The sequence below is a fragment of the Sinocyclocheilus grahami genome, unplaced genomic scaffold, assembly GCF_001515645.1.
Source record: "Sinocyclocheilus grahami isolate Dianchi unplaced genomic scaffold, SAMN03320097.WGS_v1.1 scaffold31.1, whole genome shotgun sequence".
Taxonomy (NCBI): domain Eukaryota; kingdom Metazoa; phylum Chordata; class Actinopteri; order Cypriniformes; family Cyprinidae; genus Sinocyclocheilus; species Sinocyclocheilus grahami.
In genome coordinates, this window is record NW_015505210.1 from 3861868 (window position 1) to 3889752 (window position 27885).

The window sequence follows — 27885 nt, forward strand, 5'->3', positions numbered from 1 at the left end:
CTCAAAAAGTATTCTCGTAGCTTTGCAAAACTGAAGTTGAGCCACTGATGTCACATGGACTGTTTTACCGATGTCCTTACTACGTTTCTGGACCTGGGAACATTACAGTTGAGTTGCTGTCTATGCAGGGTCTGAGAGCTCTCACATTTCATCAAAAATATCTTCATTCGTGTTCCGAAGATGACCAAAGGTCTTACGGGTTTGGAACAACATGAGGGTGAGTAATTAATGACAGAATTTACATTTTGGGGTGACCTAACCCTTTAACCATTGTTACAATTTGTTTACAGTTGAAAACTAGCTAGCTGTTGCACAAATCAACTCTCCTGGGCCCTCATTTATCAACAGTGTGTAGAAAAGGTTCTATATTTTATCCTACGAATGAAATTTAGAATGTGCGTAAGTACAAGAAAATCCGTATTTATCAAACATGCACACGCAGTTCTTACGCACGAGTAAGCAATCATTGTTGATAAATCCCACATGTGTGTAAGTAACATGCTCATTCATGTTCATGGTCATTTGCATTTGGAAACGCCTCCAATGAACCATATATGGTGACAATATCTCCCTTTATAAATCACGTGAATGTATGTGTCCTCACCGAAATCATGGCAAAGAAAGCGATACCGACTGAGAAGCCATTCTGTGCTCTCACTCTCAGCGTGGTTTTTGAAAACACGCTCTCTGCGGAGCGCATTGTTTGCCAAGTCTTCCAATAACGCAAGATAAGCCATTGCACTGAGACAAACATTTGTCATAGCTGTCTTTTATAGGGTTTGACACCAATTACACAATTTGTCTGTTTAAAACCAGACAAATGATAAATTGAGTGTTTTATAATTAAAGGAAACACAGGACATATGTGGATTGCTTAATGCATACTGTGACACTGTTAAATGCTTTCTATGTGTAGTGTCGCTATTCTACCACTAGATTCTCTGCGTAAGCATGCTCAGAGGTGTGCTTATATTTACACACATTTCTATGTATAAGTACAAGTTGGTTGATCCCACACTTTGCGTGAAACTGTTCTTACGCACTCATTACGCACACATCTGTACGTACGCACTGTTGATAAATGAGGCCCCTGGAAACATGACTCTGTCTCAGAGTGGTATGTTGTTTCATAACATAGTTAGGGCTTTGCTAACCCTAAGCTGACTTTCTTTGCTTACTTTAAGTATGCGAGTGCTTGGACGATGCACTAGTCAAGTCATCTTTATTTATATAGTGCTTTTAACAATACAGATTGTGTCAAAGCAACTGAACAGCATTAATTAGGAAAATAGTGTGTCAATAATGCAAAATGACAATAGTAAACACTCATTTTTCAGTTAAAGACAGTTCATCATTCAATTCAGTGATGTCATCATCCAGCTCAGTTCAGTTTAAATAGTATCTTTGCAATCATTTGCAATCAAGTCAACGATATCGCTGGAAATGAAACTACCAACTACCAACACACTTTCCCATTGTACATACTTGCATTGGTCTGGCGATAACAAACTTCAGTACTCCAGAGGGCAAGTTCAGATGTCTGAGCTAGTGTTTTATAGCCTATAAGTTGTGTGTTCAAACATATTGACTTTAGCTATTTTCTTCGCAATATTCTTTTCAAAATACACCAGACAATTGTTCACCTGAAAGTGAAAACTGACCATTAAGGAAGACAGTTTATGCTAATGCACTGAAACGACAACTGTTATAAATTGTGGTCTGCCACATTTTGGATAGCAGCAACACACAAAGCGAGTTATCTAGCTAGAAACACCAGTGTTTACACGGGTACGTATGTTTCAGGCCTAAGTATTATAGGTATGTTCATTTTTGTCGGTCCAAATCCATCCAATTTCAGATTCTGAAAGTTTTGTCTATGAACTCTAAACTTTGTAGTCCGATTCACATATTCCTTTACATGTAAATTATATATTCCGAACATGCGCAGTGCCAAATTCAGAACTGTATAAAGTCATCGCTGTAATGGCTACCATGAGCAAAAGTGACGTTTTTGCCTTGATGACGTATTTAATAAAAAAATATATTTTTTTAGGAAATATTTAGTAAGTGTCCAGTCTCCTCCACTGACCAGTTTGTAAGATTTAAATAAACATGCACATTCGTAAGATGTAAAACATATGCATTATGACATGTGTGCAAGGTACGGTTAGATCTGATTGAGAAAACAGTCTAATTGAAGTGTTAACATGCTTAATTTTTTCCCCATTGAATGAACTACTTAAGGTGTTCAATAGAATTTTCAGGTGATAGAATAGAATTTTGAATTTTGAGGTGTTAGAATTTTGAGGTGTTTATATGAAGGTTTTTCAGTCAGATTGAGCCATCAGTCTGTTTACTATTTGGTTGGATGTGAACATGATTATAATTAATACTTTTAAATGTAAGGATTGTTGAGGACAGGTGCGTTTGTAAATGACTAGATGTTTTATTGTGCCTGGCTCACGATAAAATGAGAAAAAAAAAGAAAAAAAACCCCTGCAAACTGAGCCATATATGGAGACCAGAATATCATTGAGGCTTGAGAGTTAGCTCTTTTGACTTGAACTAGTAAGCAACCACCTTAAAAATTAGGGATGCACCGATATGAAAATTTTGGCCGATACCGATAACCGATTATTCTTTATTTTTGAAAGCCGATAACCGATATGTTGGCCGATAAATCTATATCCAAATTGTTATATACTTTTTGAGAGCCCATACGTGCGCCATATAGGGGACGTCGGGGCCAGTTTTCACAAGGGCGACATTTTAGTAAGGTTTCGAGTCAGATGTCCAATTACACAAATGTTTTTTTACTAGCAGTGGTTTTGTATGTGGGTTTCAAACATCAAGTTCAAAATGGTCCTAAAATTAGAATAATTTATTGCGAATTCTAAAATAAAATGTTACATTATTAAGCTGTTCAATATGTTTTAAATGTTCTTAATTTATACAGTGTATTAATTAAAACATTACTTGGCTATTAAAAAATGTTGACTAAATAGCAATTTCATTATTAAATGCATTTTTTTCTTTTACATTTTGCTGTTTTTTAATGTTACTTGCTGTTACATTTAGCTGTTTGTTAATGTTTAAGTACTGTTTAAATGTAGCTTATTACTATTATTAACGGTATTTTTTTCTGGACAATTAACCGCGGGAATGTTTAATAGCTTTTTCTACCAAAAACATTCTTAAAGTGGTAAAAATGTGACAACTAGCCCCTCTCTCTTCTACCTGAGCTCTTTCTGTTTTGGATTTGTTGTTGTTACCACTGCCGACGTATTACACAAACCTGTCGTAAATGTTGCCTTGCGTGCCTCAGCTCGATGTCATGCGTAGATGGTTCCTACCATTAACCACACATTTCACTAGAACATACATGGTCAAACTTCTAACCTCATTTGTACTGCTGTTTCCAGAGATGTGAATACTTGGAAGATTACAGTATTAACTTTAAAATAGACTATCATGATGGTCAGCATGAACCGGATTGGGTTTGTCCGTATCTAAAAATGCCTTTCGAAGTGTTTGGATGTAGTCGGATGTAAATCCTCGATCCTGGTAGGTCAGTTTTGCTGGGCTTTCCCGGTTAACATTCATCATGGGTGAGGATTATCACGTTTGAACCTGACTAACAGAGTGGGCTGATTGAGTATCTGATGACTGTGAACCACTTCAACCACAACATGTATACAAATCTAGTGCAAAAATACTCAAAGAAAAGCAGAATAATGTATTAAAACAAGTTTTGCATGTCTTCCTGTTTGCAGCTTTTCATTTAAGAGGGTTAAACCAAAAGCATCGCACGCGTCCGGTTCTTAGTATCGTAGTATTTCTTAAGCAGGCTTCTCAGAATTTGAGGCAGTTAATGCTACGATTGTATCACGTTTGTTTCCTCCTCTGTTGCGTCAATATTGATATGGGTGGTGAACCAAATATGGCACAATTGGATGCCAATGTCATCCCCATGGTACCTCCAGATGCACTGCATTCGTGAATAAGCAGTTAGGTGTCCTCACCTGGCCCCTGCCTGTGGCTGTGTGTCAAACTGGTGATTATAACCGACTGGCATCAAATAAGCAAGGATGTATTGAGAGCTTTCTCATCTGTTGGGAAAAGCGATTTGGTGGTACGCTAGTTTGATTATGTAAGAATTACCGTTCATTGATACCAGGTGTCTGTCAGAGCCAAATGACCATCTGTTGGCCGAGCACTTTGTGTAACCGTAGAGTCGACAGTGCGTCTGTGGGAATTAGATTTGAACGTCAACAAAAAAGTATTTTCTGTGCTTTATAATAAAAAAAAATAGAGAAACGTTACACAGGAAATGGTTTAGAAACAACAAGATTGCCAGCGTGGTTCCTGTTTATGACATTTTACTCTATCATGTCATCATTAAAACGGTCAGACTTTTTAATAGGATTGTGTTACACAATCTCGTCTTATTATTATTATGATTATCAAGAAACAATTAAAGAAACCAGATTGGTGAACTCTTTAAATATGTTATAAATAAGCAAGTAATCATGCTCAAGTGATTGGAAAAAGAATGTGTCATTTTATGGAATACTTGATTCTGATTGGCCGTTGTGTTGTCAGATAGTTCTGTATATTGTCGCTAACTGTATATTTGACTGTTGTCTACATAGATCTCTTTCTTCTCACATAAGTAATTTTAAACTCAAATTAGTACTTAATGTTGATTTATTTGTTTAATAAGTAGCCCTCATTATTGGAAAATAAACCTCTATTTATAAATCATTAGACTCACTATCCTTTGCATATAATATATGAAAGAACTTTCTGATACAATTTAAACCATTATATTAGTATTTTTTAAATAATAATGAATAATATTAAATGTAATATTTTAATACAGTTAATAATATAATATTTTAAATTATTTGTTTTAAATTAATTCTTTTAATCTCTGTAATGACACAGTTTTGACAGAAGCTATGGATATCCTCATGAGATTCCTTTAAAACCCTTTTATGCTTTTCCTGGTGACACGTCACTATGAGAATATGAACAGAATGGAGGGTTAGACCGTCTTTCTTCGATTAGTCTTCTGCCCACAGGCACCTAAAATCATGGGATCAACTCGAGAGATGGAAAGGAGCTTGTCAGCCAATTGTATTTGTAATGACGCCCGCCTGGGTTTTACTGGGATTCAAACTCAGACTGGAATGCAGATTGTTAAACCACAGCACCACAACTACAGTTTTTAATGTTCAGTACTAAGGCTATAACAGTACATGTATTCGTACTGAAAATGTTCACATATCACTGTATAAACGCCTCAGTTCAAACAGCAGCGCGGAGCGCGAGTAAGCGTAATCATCCCTTCCTCTTTACTACTAGTTATAACATGAAATAAGTCTAGAGAAGAGCTTTTCAAAAATTATTAGACTATATACACATTATTTTTTACTTTACCTGTTAGTGATGTTTTAATTATTTAATGTATGTTTAAATAAATCTGTTATGAAACAAGTTATGACAGCCACTGCTTATATTTCAACAACAAATAGACATTTTATAATTTAGAAGTTAATTTAAAGACTGCATTTGCATTGTATTATGTGCAATTTACATGTTTGCATACAATTTTTTAAAAGTTGATTTTTGATTATTATATTTAAAAATAAATATTAATTAAATTTAAGTTTGGTTCTTTGTTAATTGCAACCTTATAGTAATGTAAAAGGGCTCCCTATAGCTTAGAGCTTAAGCAGATTTTTATCCCTAAGAAAATGTTAATTGTATTTGAATTTATTTAAAGAAAGAGCAATTTGTTCAGTAAACCACTGTTTAATAAAAAAAGCAATTTGATGTTTAGTTTTTTCTCCCTACATACCAAAACCATACCAAACGGTGATGTCAAAACCGAGATTATGTTTGTGTACTGTTACACCCCTATTCAGTTCTGATCAATAACTAATACTGTGTAGGAATAGCATCTGCTATTATTATTATTATTATTATAAGATATTTTTAAACAGCTAATAAGGAAGAAATGTTTTGTAAATATATGCGAAATATTCTCAGATGATGATGATTATTAGTATATCACATATCTTCAATTATCATAATAGCCCCATTATTTAATGTATGTTTAAATAAATCTGTTATGAAACAAGTTATTACAGCCACTGCTTATATTTCAACAACAAATAGACATTTTATAATTTAGAAGCTTAGAGCTTAAGCAGATTTTTATCCCTAAGAAAATGTTAATTGTATTTGAATTTATTTAAAGAAAGAGCAATTTGTTCAGTAAACCACTGTTTAATAAAAAAAGCAATTTGATGTTTAGTTTTTTCTCCCTACATACCAAAACCATACCAAACGGTGATGTCAAAACCGAGATTATGTTTGTGTACTGTTACGCCCCTATTCAGTTCTGATCAATAACTAATACTGTGTAGGAATAGCATCTGCTATTATTATTATTATTATTATAAGATATTTTTAAACCGCTAATAAGGAAGAAATGTTTTGTAAATATATGCGAAATATTCTCAGATGATGATGATTATTAGTATATCACATATCTTCAATTATCATAATAGCCCCATTTTTAAATAGAAAAAATAATGATTACATATTTTGTCAATATATGTCAAATAATCTCAAATTATAAAATTAAAATACTACTGCTACTAATTAGGGCTGTCAAAAAAATAATTCGAATTTCGAATATTCGTCGAATTTAAAATAAAAATCCACATTCGAATGCAAAAACGTTGCATTCAAATTTTAGGTGTGCGTTAAGGAGGCAGCCTTACCAGTTGAGCACGAGATGCGATGATGATGTAAGTGTCATTGCATTATAATGTTTTTGTTAGCCTATCCAGTTGAAGCCTATCCAGTTGAAGCATTGGTCGATGCGCCCTCTTGTGACCTCAGGAGAGAAGCCAAAAGCTTTTCTTCACCTAAATACTACTGCTACTAATTAGGGCTGTCAAAAAAATGAATATTCGTCGAATTTAAAATAAAAATCCACATTCGAATGCAATGCTACAATCGAAAAATACTACTGCTACTAATTAGGGCTGTCAAAAAAATAATTCGAATTTCGAATATTCGTCGAATTTAAAATAAAAATCCACATTCGAATGCAAAAACGTTGCATTCAAATTTTAGGTGTGCGTTAAGGAGGCAGCCTTACCAGTTGAGCACGAGATGCGATGATGATGTAAGTGTCATTGCATTATAATGTTTTTGTTAGCCTATCCAGTTGAAGCCTATCCAGTTGAAGCATTGGTCGATGCGCCCTCTTGTGACCTCAGGAGAGAAGCCAAAAGCTTTTCTTCACCCTAAATGAAATTATGCATTTTAAATTCGAATATAATTCGAATTTTGATCATATTTAAGTACAAAATTCGAATTTAGTTTTTCAGCCATTTTGATAGCCCTACTACTAATAATATATTAATTATTATTCATTTATTTTATGTAAAATTATCAATAGTCTAATTTTATCGCTAGCATTTAATTTTTTAGCATTTTACCTTTTTATTTTACTCATAAAATAAACTATTAAAAGGATAGTTCAGCCAAAAATTTAAATTCTGTCATGAATTACTCACCCTCATGTCGTTCCAAACCAGTAAGACCTTTGTTCACCTTCGGAACACAAATGAAGATATTTTTGATGAAATGTGAGAGCTCTCAGACCCTCTATAGACAGCAACGCAACTGTAATGTTCCCAGGTCCAGAAACGTAGTAAGGTCATCGGTAAAACAGTCCATGCGACATCAGTGGCTCAACTTCAGTTTTGCGAAGCTACGAGAATACTTCTTGAGCTTAAAGAAAACAAAAATAACATAATTTATTCAACAATTCTTCTCCCCCAAGTTACGTCTTCTGCCATTTTAGAGTATCACATATTACATTAATCTTCATGGACAAGCCTGTTTTGAGTCGCCATATGGCGTAGCATTAACACCTGCTCCACTGCCTAATTTTTGACACATCTTTGTAATTGTCTTTTATATGTGCCATCAGTTCGCATTGTAGTAGAGTCGGCGCTGGAATGAAATTACTCAGTGAATACACTAATTGCTAATTTTCTGTTGGATTATTGTGCTTTTTAAGCCGGGAAAGCTGTTTAGTGTATTGTTTAGGACCGTAATGTTGTGAGGGAAATTTGAATAGCGGTGGGTCGCTGTGTTGTAGCTGGGTTTCTCGCAGGTGTGGAGCCATCTGGGCCCCAACCGTTGAACCAACTTCCCAAGCAAAGGGACCCCAGTGCTCACTGAGCTCAGCTGCTGTCTTTACTGCTCTTTCTCGGTCTCTCTATCGAATTTTCTCTCGTATCGCTTTCATGCATTTGTGTATAAACGGGATTCTTGTTCTTGAGGCATCTGCATACGTGCGCCATATAGGGGACGTCGGGGCCAGTTTTCACAAGGGCGACATTTTAGTAAGGTTTCGAGTCAGATGTCCAATTACACAAATGTGTTTTTACTAGCAGTGGTTTTGTATGTGGGTTTCAAACATCAAGTTCAAAATGGTCCTAAAATTAGAATAATTTATTGCGAATTCTAAAATAAAATGTTACATTATTAAGCTGTTCAATATGTTTTAAATGTTCTTAATTTATACAGTGTATTAATTAAAACATTACTTGGCTATTAAAAAATGTTGACTAAATAGCAATTTCATTATTAAATGCATTTTTTTCTTTTACATTTTGCTGTTTTTTAATGTTACTTGCTGTTACATTTAGCTGTTTGTTAATGTTTAAGTACTGTTTAAATGTAGCTTATTACTATTATTAACGGTATTTTTTTCTGGACAATTAACCGCGGGAATGTTTAATAGCTTTTTCTACCAAAAACATTCTTAAAGTGGTAAAAATGTGACAACTAGCCCCTCTCTCTTCTACCTGAGCTCTTTCTGTTTTGGATTTGTTGTTGTTACCACTGCCGACGTATTACACAAACCTGTCGTAAATGTTGCCTTGCGTGCCTCAGCTCGATGTCATGCGTAGATGGTTCCTACCATTAACCACACATTTCACTAGAACATACATGGTCAAACTTCTAACCTCATTTGTACTGCTGTTTCCAGAGATGTGAATACTTGGAAGATTACAGTATTAACTTTAAAATAGACTATCATGATGGTCAGCATGAACCGGATTGGGTTTGTCCGTATCTAAAAATGCCTTTCGAAGTGTTTGGATGTAGTCGGATGTAAATCCTCGATCCTGGTAGGTCAGTTTTGCTGGGCTTTCCCAGTTAACATTCATCATGGGTGAGGATTATCACGTTTGAACCTGACTAACAGAGTGGGCTGATTGAGTATCTGATGACTGTGAACCACTTCAACCACAACATGTATACAAATCTAGTGCAAAAATACTCAAAGAAAAGCAGAATAATGTATTAAAACAAGTTTTGCATGTCTTCCTGTTTGCAGCTTTTCATTTAAGAGGGTTAAACCAAAAGCATCGCACGCGTCCGGTTCTTAGTATCGTAGTATTTCTTAAGCAGGCTTCTCAGAATTTGAGGCAGTTAATGCTACGATTGTATCACGTTTGTTTCCTCCTCTGTTGCGTCAATATTGATATGGGTGGTGAACCAAATATGGCACAATTGGATGCCAATGTCATCCCCATGGTACCTCCAGATGCACTGCATTCGTGAATAAGCAGTTAGGTGTCCTCACCTGGCCCCTGCCTGTGGCTGTGTGTCAAACTGGTGATTATAACCGACTGGCATCAAATAAGCAAGGATGTATTGAGAGCTTTCTCATCTGTTGGGAAAAGCGATTTGGTGGTACGCTAGTTTGATTATGTAAGAATTACCGTTCATTGATACCAGGTGTCTGTCAGAGCCAAATGACCATCTGGTGGCCGAGCACTTTGTGTAACCGTAGAGTCGACAGTGCGTCTGTGGGAATTAGATTTGAACGTCAACAAAAAAGTATTTTCTGTGCTTTATAATAAAAAAAAATAGAGAAACGTTACACAGGAAATGGTTTAGAAACAACAAGATTGCCAGCGTGGTTCCTGTTTATGACATTTTACTCTATCATGTCATCATTAAAACGGTCAGACTTTTTAATAGGATTGTGTTACACAATCTCGTCTTATTATTATTATGATTATCAAGAAACAATTAAAGAAACCAGATTGGTGAACTCTTTAAATATGTTATAAATAAGCAAGTAATCATGCTCAAGTGATTGGAAAAAGAATGTGTCATTTTATGGAATACTTGATTCTGATTGGCCGTTGTGTTGTCAGATAGTTCTGTATATTGTCGCTAACTGTATATTTGACTGTTGTCTACATAGATCTCTTTCTTCTCACATAAGTAATTTTAAACTCAAATTAGTACTTAATGTTGATTTATTTGTTTAATAAGTAGCCCTCATTATTGGAAAATAAACCTCTATTTATAAATCATTAGACTCACTATCCTTTGCATATAATATATGAAAGAACTTTCTGATACAATTTAAACCATTATATTAGTATTTTTTTAAATAATAATGAATAATATTAAATGTAATATTTTAATACAGTTAATAATATAATATTTTAAATTATTTGTTTTAAATTAATTCTTTTAATCTCTGTAATGACACAGTTTTGACAGAAGCTATGGATATCCTCATGAGATTCCTTTAAAACCCTTTTATGCTTTTCCTGGTGACACGTCACTATGAGAATATGAACAGAATGGAGGGTTAGACCGTCTTTCTTCGATTAGTCTTCTGCCCACAGGCACCTAAAATCATGGGATCAACTCGAGAGATGGAAAGGAGCTTGTCAGCCAATTGTATTTGTAATGACGCCCGCCTGGGTTTTACTGGGATTCAAACTCAGACTGGAATGCAGATTGTTAAACCACAGCACCACAACTACAGTTTTTAATGTTCAGTACTAAGGCTATAACAGTACATGTATTCGTACTGAAAATGTTCACATATCACTGTATAAACGCCTCAGTTCAAACAGCAGCGCGGAGCGCGAGTAAGCGTAATCATCCCTTCCTCTTTACTACTAGTTATAACATGAAATAAGTCTAGAGAAGAGCTTTTCAAAAATTATTAGACTATATACACATTATTTTTTACTTTACCTGTTAGTGATGTTTTAATTATTTAATGTATGTTTAAATAAATCTGTTATGAAACAAGTTATGACAGCCACTGCTTATATTTCAACAACAAATAGACATTTTATAATTTAGAAGTTAATTTAAAGACTGCATTTGCATTGTATTATGTGCAATTTACATGTTTGCATACAATTTTTTAAAAGTTGATTTTTGATTATTATATTTAAAAATAAATATTAATTAAATTTAAGTTTGGTTCTTTGTTAATTGCAACCTTATAGTAATGTAAAAGGGCTCCCTATAGCTTAGAGCTTAAGCAGATTTTTATCCCTAAGAAAATGTTAATTGTATTTGAATTTATTTAAAGAAAGAGCAATTTGTTCAGTAAACCACTGTTTAATAAAAAAAGCAATTTGATGTTTAGTTTTTTCTCCCTACATACCAAAACCATACCAAACGGTGATGTCAAAACCGAGATTATGTTTGTGTACTGTTACGCCCCTATTCAGTTCTGATCAATAACTAATACTGTGTAGGAATAGCATCTGCTATTATTATTATTATTATTATAAGATATTTTTAAACCGCTAATAAGGAAGAAATGTTTTGTAAATATATGCGAAATATTCTCAGATGATGATGATTATTAGTATATCACATATCTTCAATTATCATAATAGCCCCATTTTTAAATAGAAAAAATAATGATTACATATTTTGTCAATATATGTCAAATAATCTCAAATTATAAAATTTAAATACTACTGCTACTAATTAGGGCTGTCAAAAAAATGAATATTCGTCGAATTTAAAATAAAAATCCACATTCGAATGCAAAAACGTTGCATTCAAATTTTAGGTGTGCGTTAAGGAGGCAGCCTTACCAGTTGAGCACGAGATGCGATGATGATGTAAGTGTCATTGCATTATAATGTTTTTGTTAGCCTATCCAGTTGAAGCCTATCCAGTTGAAGCATTGGTCGATGCGCCCTCTTGTGACCTCAGGAGAGAAGCCAAAAGCTTTTCTTCACCCTAAATGAAATTATGCATTTTAAATTCGAATATAATTCGAATTTTGATCATATTTAAGTACAAAATTCGAATTTAGTTTTTCAGCCATTTTGATAGCCCTACTACTAATAATATATTAATTATTATTCATTTATTTTATGTAAAATTATCAATAGTCTAATTTTATCGCTAGCATTTAATTTTTTAGCATTTTACCTTTTTATTTTACTCATAAAATAAACTATTAAAAGGATAGTTCAGCCAAAAATTTAAATTCTGTCATGAATTACTCACCCTCATGTCGTTCCAAACCAGTAAGACCTTAGTTCACCTTCGGAACACAAATGAAGATATTTTTGATGAAATGAGAGAGCTCTCAGACCCTCTATAGACCGCAACGCAACTGTAATGTTCCCAGGTCCAGAAACGTAGTAAGGTCATCGGTAAAACAGTCCATGCGACATCAGTGGCTCAACTTCAGTTTTGCGAAGCTACGAGAATACTTCTTGAGCTTAAAGAAAACAAAAATAACATAATTTATTCAACAATTCTTCTCCCCCAAGTTACGTCTTCTGCCATTTTAGAGTATCACATATGCACGCTTTCAGGTTTGAAATGACATGAGTGTGATAAGGTTAAACCACGTTGATTACGCTGATTACGCTGATTACGCAGATTACGATCATGTGCGTGCTTTCTCCTCCGAACGTAAACAACGCTGATTACGTCGATTACGCTCTTGGGTACTCTCCAAAATGGTGGAAGACGTAACTCGGGGGAGCAGAATTGTTAAATAAATTATGTTATTTTTGTTTTCTTTAAGCTCAAAAAGTATTCTCGTAGCTTCGCAAAATTGAAGTTGAGCCACTGATGTCACATGGACTGTTTTACCGATGTCCTTACTACGTTTCTGGACCTGGGAACATTACAGTTGCGTTGCTGTCTATGCAGGGTCTGAGAGCTCTCACATTTCATCAAAAATATCTTCATTTGTGTTCTGAAGATGAACTTGAAATGAAGGTCTTACTGGTTTGGAACGACATGAGGGTGAGTAATTAATGACATAATTTTCTTTTTTGGGTGTACTAACCCTTTAGGTATGTCAATAAACTATTAAACTAATAATTGTTCTCTTGCTTAATTTAACAAAATTACAAAAATGGAAGTTTGGAAATTATGAAAATGTTCTTTCCACAAGTGATATTTACCCTTATTTTGTTTTAATTACACATCACGTCTTATGTATTTCAAGTGTGGTCTTCACAAACACTGCATAAAATTTGTTTGTATTTTTGCATGACATCACAATGATTAAGTCAAGAGATCACTGTGATTAAGGAAAAGTTATGAAATTACAAGTTCGACGAAGCTGTGAATCCTTTTTAATGATTTGGAAACTCGTGATTGCGCTAATTCCGTCATGACGTGAACGCAGAATTATTGTACCATCTCAATATGTTTTGTCCTTGATCCAAATAGGAAGCGGCTGTATAGTCTGATCCCTGATTGTTTTTGGACACAGATCAATCCTTGCTTTCATTTGTCCATGGTTCAAGTGCTCAGCTAACTATAGTTAACTTGTGCGAAACATGACGCTTAAGCTCCCGGATGGCCATGTCATACATTTCCCAGTGATTACTCTCAATCCTGGAAGACCACCTTGTATCTGTCTGCTCTCGGTTTGCCGCAGCTTTAATCAGGTATCTGAGCGCCTAGCAGCCTGAAAACAATCTGGGCCGACCTGAAGGGTCTTGTTTAGCAGTTTGCCAGGTTTATCCTGGTGGAACGCCTGGATCAGTTGTGGATTAGAAAAGGAAGAAGGTTTTCCTCTTCCAATCTTCAGCCAGGTTTAAACGAGATTGGGCTCAAAACATTTCACACATGCTCGCGTTTTTACCTTAAAAAGTAATAACTAAAGTAGAGAAAATTGCGGGAAAGCTCTTGAAATCTTTCTCGCCTGTTGAAGAGCATGCACAGATGTCTCTGTTAACTAAACTCTTTAGTTTTTTTTCCCTTTCCTAATCTTGACATTTATGAGGCTTTGATTTTAGCCAAGAGATGAAGGAGGGAATTTCGGCCTGGGTGGTGGGTGGTCCTGATGTGACAGTTGCCCCGTTACTTATGTATCCATTGCATTCAGAAAGGCCGGACACTGGCCTTCAGAGACCCTCCTGCTTCTCCATCAACCTTCGACTCAGATTTTATGGCCATCTGCTGGTTAGCTGCACTGATCGCATGGGTTGCTTTCCAATGGTGGGCCACAACATTTGACCTGTGCTTTCCAGGTCGTGACCTTCACCTCATTTCCTTACACGCACCCATTCCGACAGCAGGGTTGAGTTTATCTGATATCTCCCCTTAGTGCTGCTGCAAAGTGCCAAGTTTCGGAAGCAGAGCACTTAGCTTTGATACTTCAGTTTCTGTTTTGACCCTGCTCTGTTCTCGCCAAGCCTGGGTCCATCTGGACAGGTCTGCCCTGGCCTCCCTTCCCGCCACCTAGAGAGGGAATACCAGATTTCCCATACAGGGAATCACAGTTGCCACTTTTTACCATTCCCCTACTTAAATGCACTGGGAAACTTGGAGCTATGAGGGAAATAGCAAAGAATAAATTGCGAATCTGTTTTGTTTTAGTGTGTTTCATGTTGGTTTTGAGTGCTAGGTTGCGGAAAATGCAGCAGTCATGTGGTGTGACCAATATTCAGGAAAAAAAAATTCCCCTTAGTGCTGGTGCAAAGTGCCAAGTTTCGGAAGCAGAGCACTTAGCTTTGATACTTCAGTTTCTGTTTTGACCCTGCTCTGTTCTCGCCAAGCCTGGGTCCATCTGGACAGGTCTGCCCTGGCCTCCCTTCCCGCCACCTAGAGAGGGAATACCAGATTTCCCATACAGGGAATCACAGTTGCCACTTTTTACCATTCCCCTACTTAAATGCACTGGGAAACTTGGAGCTATGAGGGAAATAGCAAAGAATAAATTGCGAATCTGTTTTGTTTTAGTGTGTTTCATGTTGGTTTTGAGTGCTAGGTTGCGGAAAATGCAGCAGTCATGTGGTGTGACCAATATTCAGGAAAAAAAAATTAAAACAGGAGAGGATATCACAGAGCGAGCCCTGCAGACCTCCATGACTGTGTCAAGGTCATTAAGTTTTAAAATATCAGATAATTTGACCTTTAAAATGTCATGTGGTGCATTCATTTAATAACGGATGATATTTACTGTATGAATTAATAATTCATGATCTTAAAAAATGTGACTTTTTTATTACAAGTTTACTACAGGTTCTGAAATGTCATGTGGTGTGACCACAAAAATTATATTACTAATTATTTTTGTATTTATGAATTATTAATGAATTATATTTGAGAAGTATCTTGTTTAATTATTTAAATATCAAAAATGTTTTCCTTTTTGTGACAAGGCAAGGTGGTTTAGGTTGTCAAATGTCATATGGTTGTGACTCCTCCGAAATTCTATTAAATATGATTTTTATATTTGATTAATAATTCATAATATTTGAGAAGTCTCTTAAAATAGCAGATTATATGACCTTTTTATGAAAAGGCAAGGTTAGTTTAGGTTCATGTCATGTGGTGCGACTCCCTAAAAGCTTGTTTTACTAATTAATTCATGATATTTGTGGGAAAAAACTTGATAATTCTAAACTTTTTTGAAAAAGGTGTAAGAAAAATACATTATAAATTTTTATTGTATAACTTTTTTCAAAACCATATGAGGCCACCATGACAAAAAAACTGGGCAGACCTTAAGGAAAAAAATAGACTAGATTATTAATTTTTAATCGATGGTTCCAACACATTACATTTTTATTCATTCAATTTAAAATTTTCCTGAAAATTATATAAAAGCTTTTCAAAACCATATGAAAGCAACATAAAACAAAAAGTACTGTACATTTCTAAGAACCAAAACATGTTTTAAACTGGATTTTTACAAATATTTTCTTTATCATGGACACTCTTATACATCACTGACCCAAATGTTTGAGTACCTTTTTTTTTTTAGAAACCCTGTCCTCTGCTCTTTCCAATAGCTATAATGCATGATAAACAATTTGCTATGTAATACTGGAGGTCTTGTTGGTAGGGGTCGACCGATATGTGTTTTTCAAGGCCGATGCCGATACCGATTATTACAGATCAAGTAGACCGATAACCGATATTTTGAACCGATATATATGTCTGGTGCAAAAATGAAAATTAATGTCAAAATTAAGAATAACAAGGGCTCTGACAAAAACTGCCTTCCCTGGTGTTGGTTGAGTGTAGTACTCCCACAGTAAACTCTTTATTTTAAAGGGTTAAACTCTTTATTTTTTGGCAAACAAAGGGTCTACCATTAAAATTAAAACATGGAAGAAATAGCGTATTGTGTGATTATTCTTTTAAACAAAAGTTGTAATAATTGTTGTAGTAGTCAGGGGTTAAAGCAAAAAAAAAATCTTTTGACTGAAAATTTTTCCTCGGCCAAACCCCATTCCACAGCTTCTTGTATTCAGGAGCGCTTGTCCTCCTAATTAAAAAAAATTAAGGAGCACCTTCTGATCAATAATCAAAAATTCTGATCAAAAATTAGCCTTCCTATGAGGTGAAGTGATTTACAGGGGCATTTTCTTTTTACCTTTGAAATGGCATAATTTTCATCTGTCAAATTCAAAAATTTATGTTTATAAGCTTTTTAGAATTTCTATTTAAAACAATATAATAAGAAGTAGAATAAGACAAATAAGTTACCAATGATGAAATTAGTATTAATTATTGGTAACTACAGAGGTGGCACAGAAGAACACACAAGTGGCTTGTAGGTAAATTTTCAGACATTCAATGAGGCTCAGAGGTGGCATGAGTGCAATTATATTCATAAATTCATGTGGAGATTAATGTTTTAAATATAACATTTTGATATATTAAATTATTTAAATAACTGCAATTATACCTAAAAAATTTAACTGAAACCGCCAGCAGGTGGCGGCAAATCCCTGATTATATCACTGAATCATTCATTCAATTGATTCGTTTGAATGGCTGATTCATTCAGGAGTGAAGCAATTGACTGTCTTTATGAATGGGTAATCATGAATCACTGACTCACTAGATTCGTTCAAAAACGCACTTTCATTCATGAATGAAACACTGTGTTTGCTTTTAGAGATGCGCAGCGGCTGAGCTGTTACTTTATTTGGAACTATTTTCGTTGATGAAATAGAGCAAAATCAGGCAGTACATGTTTATTGAACTGTTTTATTAAATCAATATCACATTTGCAAACTCCTTTAAGAATTATTAAAATCTGTCACTCATCGCGATCTGTGGGCGCACAGAAAATGAGAGTTCTCAAGACTCAAAAGCGCGTGCAAATGATACGTTCCGTCATCTGTCATCGCGTTATAAGAGCGGAACCTGCGGGAATGAGTAGAATTATTATTAATAGCCGCAATCCCGCGCCTGAAATTCAAGACCTGCTCTGTGTTCTCTGTTAATAACCCGACTGTGAATGATGCGAGCGGCGTTATGTTGTCAGTGAGAAGCTGCAGCCGTGGCGGGGAGGATTTTTGGTGTGCCGGCAGAACAACAAATGTGCTACATGTTTCTTTTCTCCTCATTTTTTCCAATTGACGGAAATCCGTCGTAGCGACGGAAAACTTTCATCCCTGAGTAGTATTATGTACATCATACTGCACCACTGTCGGAGGTTCTCTCAGCCAGAAGTTTTTGCATTCTGGAGCTAGCGTAGCATATCTTCCGGCCCACATTCAGGGTTTTTAGGAACAGCCGAAGCTGGGAGCAAAGACTGCCTAGTGTAGATCAGAAAGAGAAGGGACAGAGAGAGCTGAGGGGCGGCGCAGATAATCGAGGCTGTACATCAGCCGAGCACAATGCTGTCAGCCGAGGGAACATCTGGGTTTTTCCCTCCAGACAATACCGACATGGATATGCACAAACATGGCCAGAGGGACATGCATGGAGAGGAGGCAGAATGGAAGAATAGTTTATGTACTGTAAGAGGAGAGAAATTTACAACATTTTGATTTTGGAGGCAGATCAGTATAAGGTTTTTAAAAAACAGACTTAAAGGGACAGTTCACCTCAAATTTTTAATTCTGTCATTATCACACTCAGGTCATTTCAAACCTGTATGAATTTCTCTCTTCTGCAGAACATGAAAGGAAAGATTTTGAACAACACGTTAGTTGCTGTTCTCTATGCAAATACATTGCTATTAGGTACTAATATGTACCTTTAAGGTACCAATATGGACCCTTTAGATACAAAGGTGTACCTTATGAAAAGGTACCGCCCCACAACTTTTGTACCCTTTTCCCGGTTGTATAAACTGCTTAGACTAGTCTTAAAATTTAGTCATCAAATTTGTTTAAGACTGGTCATAACTTTTAAAAGTCTGTTACAGAAAGGTAGATTGGCCCAATTTGAATTAGAAAAGTAAGACTGATTACCTCTTGGCTAACTGCTAGTTGGTCAAACTAGTTCTTAAGGCACAGTTTTAACATAGTGGTAACGAAGTTTATGCAACTGGCCCCTGGTTTGTGAACTGAAACATCTGATTAATTAAACAGATTCATCTCAAAAGAATGATTTGTTCACAACTTCTTTCATGAACATGTCAAGGAGAGCTGTCAAAATGTTGGGGTGAACAGTTCTTTGAAGTTGTCAGATTCCTGCAGTTTGCCTTTGAAATGTAGTGTGGAGGTCATCTTTTGGATTCCACAGGAAGTGCATGTGGTGCTCTTCTGGCATGCGTTGATGATGTTAACCTTGGGCTGCTTGCCTTGTGAGATGCATCAGTTGGGAGGCAGGGCAGAGAGCAAGACTGCTCACAGCATCCCACCCACAGGGGCTCTACATCCAGTGCACGGATAAGTATAATTTCTTTCAAAAAATTATATGTGTATAAATATGTATGTGTGTGTGTGTATATATATATATATACAGCTATTTAAAAAAATTACTCAAAATTCACTTGGTTTACTAGGTATGGATTTGAGTAAAATGTTAAAGGTAGGGTAGGATATTTCGGAAAGGCTAGCAATAGCAAACTAGCTTTGAAAGCATAAGATCCCATCCCACTGTTTTTGAACCAAATCACCTACCCTGATATTAATATTTGTTTTATTCCATAAAGGTCTGATAAAATTTCTTCCAAATTTCAAATAAAAATATTGTCAGAGAATTTTATTAATTTTTTTCAGAAAATGACAATTGGTCAAAATAACAAGCGTTTTAATTTGTTGTGATTGAAAATCAGGGGTATTTCACCAAAAAAATGTTTTAACTCCTCTGAGGTTAAAACAGTGGGTTTGTGTTGTCTAAAAATGAACATAAACATCTTTTGGCATGGCATGTTTTTTTGTTATTTTGATCAATTGTCATTTCATGCTCTAAATCAGGGGTGGCGAACTCCGGTCCTGGAGAGCCGCAGCCCGGCAGAGATCAGCTCCAACCCTAATTAAAACTCACCTGCCTGTAGCTCCCTAGTAACCGTTCAGACCTTGATTAGCTTGTTCAGGTGTGTTTGATTAGGGTTGAAGCAAAACTTAGCAGGGCTGCGGCTCTCCAGGACCGACGTTCGCCACCCCTGCTCTAAATGACAAAATTTTTATTACAAATTTGCAAAAAATGTCATCAGTAGTTTACAGAATAAAACAAAAATTAAGTTTTACACACACACATACTATATACATGTATACTTATATACATTATATCTTTAATATACATTCATATTAGGGTTATTATAATTACTTACACTTTTTACTTGAAATAAAATAAACTTAATCAAACAAAAACCAACTTATTTTATTTTAGCTAATTGCCAAATCAGTATTTCTCATTTAACTTGAAGTATTAAAATAACTAAACTAAATAAACTAAAACTAATAAAAAAAAATAACAAAAACATGCAGACATATTATAAAACCTAATAAAAACAACAAAAACACAACAAAATTACTAAAACTTGAACTAAATTAAATTGAAAACAGAAAATATATATTTAAAAAATCCAAATATTCAGAATATAATAGTATATCAATTATAATACAATTACAATGCTTAATACATTATTTACACATCTTTGCAAACCTGTATGATTTATTGTTTCTGTGGAATAAAAAAGAGGACTTTTGAAAGAATATTCTTGCCTGAACAGGAGCTTTCAAGCTTGAAAATGACTCAAAAAAAAGTGCCGTGCAAGTGTCATAATTGTGATCATGTGCTATATTGCAAGTTATTATTTCATAGCTGTGTGTGAATCTTTTGATTTGGATCTTTTTCAAATAAAGCAGCTCACTCTAATCTGACATCAGATTGATCCACTTCTGAAGTTCAACTCACTGATTGATTGATTTACTCGCATTGGTTAACAGCCTTTTGGAGGGAAACATTTAATTTAATTTGGGTCTGATTCTCATATAAAACTATCAGACTTCAAAAGCCTTGGAACATAGTGCACAAGTCGTATGGACCACTTTTATGATAACTTTGCATTCTTTTTGAAGCGTGAACTCTTGAGTACTCTGATAGTGTAGATGAGGGGTTTTAGCGCATGTGTTGCTCCACCCTCTTCTCATGTGGTATGGGCTCAGGGCCCAGGCTGGCAGGGTGGAAAAAGCCCCTATCACCTAACCAACATAGATGCTTGCTCTGCACTTGGTGTGGTGTTGTTGTTTTTCCCTCCTCTTTTATGCCCCACAAGAATTTCTGAGAAATCCACTTTTCATATTTCCTCTGCCTTATAAATCAGAATCAAAGAAAGTGGTTTGCATTTGCTCGTGGTGCAGCTCTGCTTCTCTTTTGAGTTTGTGAAAGGCCATTTTGGCAACAGGTTGCCAACAGAGCAGCACCGAAGGCCTCAGTCGTTTGGTCTTCTAGACCTGCAGTGCCACTGAATTTATGAACTTTTGGTTGCATCAGAGCCTTTATATGAAATAGTGTCTCATTTAGTTTCTTCACACATATGGGTGACTTCACAGCTAAAGTCTTTTCGTTATGCCCTACATTTGTTTCTTGTTAAATATCTAGTTTCATTCGGAAATGTCACATACCCAAGGTGGAAAAAAGTGTTCATAAATCATAAATAATAAATTTTTCCATCGGCTTATTGCATGCTTACTGCTTGAATGGAGTCATTTTTCCATACAGCTACTTTGAAATTATATTATTGTTAAAGTGTTGTACTAATGATTTTAAATTTAATTGAATTGAAAGTATTATATTTATATTGGAAAATCACTATTGATATTAATAACAACAAAGTAAATATTTTCAAGATATTATTTTAATAATTAGTTTGAGTATTTTATTGTATTTTTATATTAAAAAAATTATAATACAAGTTTTTAAATTTTTTTAAATAAATTATTTCATTTTAATTTAATTCTTTTTAATGGGGACATTGGATGCCCATTTTCCACAAATTGGTATGATTCTTTATTGCCTTCATGAAATGTCTATAACACACTTTGGTTAAAATTCCTCAACAGTCGTGTAAAACAACACCCTTTTAGGCCTAGTTTATTAGTAAATAATTCAAATATCTCCTTACTATTTCCCCCTGACACATTCATGGTAATTACTTTTGCTGGGGCCCGGCCCGCGTCTGAACTATGACGTGAAAATTGGCCAGAAGCCTGGCCCTAGGGACGTAAAAAAGTCGGGGCCTGGGCTGAAATGCAGACTTAACTATTACTTACTTACTATTTTATGAATAATTTACTAATTAAGTAAATATAAAAATATTTACGTTTTACTATTTAAAATGCCTGCATTGCTTACGAAACATGTCGCCACAGCTGCTCGAGTGCGGAGAAAATGGTGGACAGCGTACAACTGGCTGAGGGTGCAAATATGCTAATATGGGACAGTCCGTCAGCAGTCGTGGGCGGGGCCTGAGCAGTATGACGTCATGCTGCTCAGAAAATCAAAATGGCTTGGTAATTGAGACTGTTTGGGTTTTTTAGGGATTAAAAAAAGGAGTGAATTGACTTTTATCATTGTAGGGTGGTTGTGTCCACACTGCTGAGACACATTTATATGCAAACAAAAGTGAATTTTGCTTATGATGTCCCTTTTAAAATAATTAATTTAAATATTCTTTTTAATTAAAATTGTAATTTAAACGTAAAAATTCAAATTTTGGACATTTTCTTTGGAACACTATACTATTTTTCACAATTTGAAATATACTTTACAGTTAAGAAGTATGAGGTCAGAAAAGTTTTTAAAGTGTTTTTGCAAGTAATCTCTTATGCTTACCAAGGCAGCATTTATTTGATCAAAAATACAGTAAAAACAATAATATTGCAATTTATTCCTGTGATGCAAAGCTGAATTTTCAGTTGTCATTACTCCAGTCTTCAATGTCACATGATCCTTCAGAAATCATTCTAATATGCTGATTTGCTGTTTAAAAAATCTATTATTATTATCAGTGTTGAAAAGAGTTGAAAGCGTTTGCTAGATGGTAGCTAATAAAGTAACATCCTCCTGCCTATAGCGTCTCAATAGTGTGGACTGCAGCTCCTTCTGACATCACTGGCATGCACAGAACGTTGGGTCTGTTCCCATGACTTTCTCGGTTCCCACTCCTTTGCTCCATAGCTCCCCAAACATCAGCGTAAACGAAAGCTGCATTCCTGTGCAGCTCAGTTCAGATTACCCGATTGCTCTAAATAGTATACCGATGTGCCTATGTGAAGCAGGCATCAAAAAATCCTCCAGAATAATCATTGCTGCATGTTTGGCTCCGTTCAAGGCATTTATGTGACATGTTTTGTAGAAACAGATTCTCTTCTTTGTGAAGGGACAGTAAACTGAGCCTATAAGTGGCTGCGCTTTGATCTCAATGTCACAGCTTCATTGGAAGCCTTTTAACGTTTTCGACATATATAAGTCTCTTGTTCACCAAGGCTGCATTTATTTGATAAAAAATGTGAAATATTATTATAATTCAAATAAACAGTTTTCTATTTGAATGTATTTTAAAATGCAATTTATTCCTGTGAAGCAAGGCTGAATTTTCAGCATCATTACTCCATTCTTTAGTGTCACATGATCCTTCAGAAATCATTCTAAAATGCTGATTTGCTGCTCAAGAAACATTTATTATTAGTATCAATCTTGAAACCTGCTTAACATTTGACTTTTTTTGTGTTCTTTGATGAATAGAAAGTTCAAAAGAAATCTTTTGTAATCTTTTCTAAATATCTTTACTGTCACTTATGATCAGTTTAATGGATCATCATATTTGTGTGTCATTAGCATTAAAAAGTTAAAAACCCCCTGTACTAAGTCACTTCAGGACAGTGTTTGCTAAATGGTAACATCCTCCATTGTCACAGCTTCATGGGAAGCCTTTTAACGTTTCTGACATAAAGGCTTTATTCTGTTATTCATTTTTAAAATCTGTTCCCTTAATTTTGAGGAACAAAGCACTCAGGATATTGTCATCGCTACCCTTTTCGAACGGTTTGCGGTCTCACGTTTCAATTGAAAGTGACAACTGTTATTTACCATACAGTCAGGTGACGGGCGAGTGGAAACCAGATCGATCCTATCAGATAGTCAGCAGTTAGAAAGAACATGTCGGAGCATCGCTCCGCGATGACACTTTGAACGTCAACCTCGTCTCTTTGGTCAGGAGTTCATCCATTCCGCATTCTTGACTAAGGGATAAAGCTGCCCTAATCCCTTTTACCTGGTAGCCGGAGTTGGCAAGCACTGCCTAAGAATTCCAGTGGCATTCCTGGTCGGGGAAGTTGCTAGGGGCCTGGCTGCATGGTCCCGCACAACAAAGGAGAAACTCCCATTCAAAGAAAAATAGTGTTTTAAAGTTCTGTGAGAAAGTCGGCTGCCACTGAATTGGGTGTCATGTGGAATGTGACACATTTGAGGAGGGCTTTGAGAGCCGTTGGCGCTCAGAGAGGCAAAGGGCCGCGTGGAGCCGGCCCCTCGAGGGCAGACCGGCCAGGAATCGTGATGTGACTGGACTAGGCTGTGCTTAATACCATAATGAGCCAGGCTGCGGAGTGACACGAGTGCAGCAGCTTTGAGGTGAATGTCAGCTCACCTGCTGTAGCAAGCCGATGGGGCCAGCACACGGCCCGACAGCCATCGTCTGATCTTATTAACACAAACAATAATGACACGCCAGTTTACAATTATGGTAACCAAAGATCATTTGAATACAATACAATTGGGGTAACTTGGTGTCAGCCTCAACATAATTCATTCATAAATTCAATCAAAGATAGACTCGTTCATAGATAGATAGATATATCTTCTGTATATTTTTGATTTCATAAATCTATTAGTAATAATAATAAAATATAGCTGCAAGCAGCGATTACGGGCCCAAGCAACCAGCGAAACCGCCACCCCGGTGGCATCAGGAAAACAGTGCACAGCGGGCACATGCATTTACAGTAACCCTCTGGCAGTCTGGTTTTAAGGGTTTCAGCAATTAAAGGGTTACGCTGTAACATGAAGAGTGTGAAACACAAACACACACACAGAACAATATATAAAGCTACATGGTTGCGGATTCCAAGGTGTGTGCCCATTTTTGAGCATGTTAAGGGCCCCAAAAACCTTGACGAAGAAGAAAAAGAAGAATCCTCAGAAAAACAGTAGGGCCCTTTCGCCCCTTGGGGCTTGGGCCCTAATTATAATAAGGATGAAAACTATGGTTTTGATGGTAAAAAAAAAAAAAATTAAATTAAATAAAGTGTTTTTTTTTTTTTTTTTTTTTAATCCAGATATCCTTGTATCCTCAAGTTGAAGAGAGGTGCTTTTTATTCAGTGTTTTAATTTTTATATGAATATTATGAATTTATGGTTTCAAATGTGTGTATAAACTTTAGTATTATTGGCAAGTGTCAGAATCGTTGTGTTTGTGGTGTATTGTTGCTTTTATTTACTGTTCAAAAGTTTATTTAAATTAAGGAAATTAATACTTTTATTCAGCAGTGATGTATTAAATTGATCAAAAGTGACAATACAGACATTTCTAATGTTAAGATTTCTATTTCAAATAAATGCTATTCTTTTGAACCTTTTATTCATTAAAGAATCCTGAATGTGACACTGAAGACTGGAGTAATGCTGAAAATTCAGCTTTGCATCACAGTAATAAATTACATTTTTAAATATATTAAACCGCAAAACAGTTATTTGAGATTGTAATAATATTTCACAATATGCCTGTTTTTTACTGTATTTTTGATCAGATAAATTCAGCTTTGGTGATCATAAGAGGCTTCTTTCAAAAACATGAAAAATCTTACCGAACCCAAACTTGTGAACAGTATAGTGTATTGGCTATACACCATAGACTGCCAGCATTAATATTAATGGTTGATCAATGTGGGATTTACATTTGATCCCCCCAAAATAATGTGGCATCTTTAGCAGGTAAAATGACAAGACTGACATTATTATTCGAATCCATCAGCTACTGTAAATTCCTCATGCATCAGTCATGTAAGAATCCAGCCAAAGAATGGGCGTCTTTTTTTTTTTTTGTCTGTTGCTTCTTTCTTTGTGAGAGGATATCTAATTATCTCCCTGTCCGGGTGCTCATGAATGCTGCATAAACATGTGCTCTTGTAAAATTCCATTTAACAGACTATAGGGATGAATAACGCACTATAGTCTGAATGAATCGTAGCCTGTCTGAAGGAGAAAGTTGCCATTTCCTTTCAATTAAACGGTTAGTTCATCCAAATCACATTTGTATCAAAGCTATTGTATTCTTTTTGTCATTTTTGCAACTCAACAGCACCGTTCTCATTCACTTTCATTGTACGCAAAAGAGCTGTATGAGTTTTGCAGAGGCTTTTGTAGACGATACTAGACAGAATAAGAAGGGTGATACCGTCATTGTCAGATTATATTGCTTTGAAATATGTTATTGATAGAATATCTTGACACAAGATTTTGTAGACCATTTCAACTATGATCATTGCTAACACACTGAAAAAATAATTGTATTTACAGTGCAGGTGCATAAATTAAGCATAAAGCCATGCAATTTCCTCATATATGTGACCCTGGACCACAAAAGTAGTCTTAAGTCGCTGGGGTATATTTGTAGCAATAGCCAAAAATATATTGTATGGGTCAAAATTATAGATTTTTCTTTTATGCCAAAAAATAATTAGGATATTAAGTAAAGATCGTGTTCCATGAAGATATTTTGTAAATTTCCTACTGTAAATATATCAAAACTTTTTAAATATTTTTAATTAGTAATATGCATTGCTAAGAACTTCATTTGGACAACTTTAAAGGTGATTTTCTCAATATTTAGATTTTTTGCGCCCTCAGATTTTCAAATAGTTGTACCTCAGCCAAATATTATCCTATGCTAATAAACCATACATCAATGGAAAGCTTATTTATTCAGATAATGTGTAAATCTCAATTTAGAAAACTGACACTTAAGACTGTACAAATTTACACTTAAAAAAATATTTTAAAAAAAAGTTTATTGCAGTAGGGTTTACAAGAAAATTCTTATCTTAAATACTTAAAGTACTTGTCGTTTCTTTGTAATTATTTGTGAAATTAGCAGTGAAAAATATTTCAAACTAAATGCTACTCCATTTTTAGTGTATATCAGCTTTCTTGCTTGTGATATTGCTTAATGTATGGTCAGATTGAATGTTTTTCAAGATATTGCCCAACAACTTCTGTCTATAAGCTGTTGAAGCAACAGAAAGATGATGCACTGTTGGCGTGGACATCTCTGCTCCATTGCCCAGTTTGATCCATAACCAGAACCGAGTTGACAGGAGAGGAGAAGACGTCTACTCTGGATGTCACTTGAAAACAATCACTTGATCGACCAACTGTATCTACTCTACCTATTCCCAGAGAGGAAGACAAGACAGGCACAGAGAGACAGACTGAGTTATAGGTAAAGGAAAGACTGAGACAGTCATTCCCGACTCGTGTGAGAGAGCGAAAGAGAGACCTTTTCCCACACAGCGACAGTAACTCTGCCCAGAGGAGCAATGCCCATTCCCATCCATCTCACCATTTCACAGGCTGGAAATCCCCCGGCTGCACAAAGAGCCAAATTTAATACTGAGCCTCTGCAGGCGCAGGAGGGTCCCCTGACCAATATTGATACGAGAGGTACCTTTGTGTGAGAAACCTTAAGGGAGCAAAACAATTGTTGTGGTTTCCGGGTCCATATTATGCCCAAGTGCGGCGGATATGCATTACGTTTTGTTGATTAAAGGGAATTGTACACTCACGTTCGCAATCGATTCCTTTTCTTCGCAGACATTTAGCCTTGTACCTGTCAGACTATTTTGGGAACTCGGGTCATGCTTGCTGAGTTGTTCAGCGAATGAAGCGCTGTGTAATTTGAACGCGTGTTGTCCGCTCAAGGCTCGGATGCCACCAAGCACCAACTGTGTCAAATATGCACAGTCACCTGGTTGCAGGCCCAAAGGTAATAGAAACGTGAAGTGGGTGGTTCACTTTCTGCCATTGTGACTTTATAAAATCAGCTAGGTAGTAATTGTAATTCAAATCGTTTATATATCACCTCTACAATCAGCTCATGAGTGATGCTTGGGGACAGGAAATGAACGGAGCTCAACTTACATTTTAAGACATGGATTTTGTAATATTGTGTAGGGATGTGTTTTCAGAAGCGAGTAGTTGGTTGGTTGATATCTTTACCTATACATTTTTATGAGTGTTTATAATTTATAATAATATATAAATTATAATTAGGGTGTGTGT

General features: G+C 35.6%; 1 long non-coding RNA gene across 1 annotated transcript in view; it reads right to left on the minus strand.

The window, feature by feature from the left end:
* The window catches only part of LOC107575174 (uncharacterized), a 54662-nt gene that overhangs the window by 23788 nt on the left and 2989 nt on the right, over positions 1 to 27885 (minus strand). Inside the window, exon 2 of the long non-coding RNA XR_001607817.1 lies at positions 13327 to 13333. This is a non-coding gene — a long non-coding RNA (uncharacterized lncRNA). The remainder of the gene's footprint in view (positions 1 to 13326; positions 13334 to 27885) is intronic.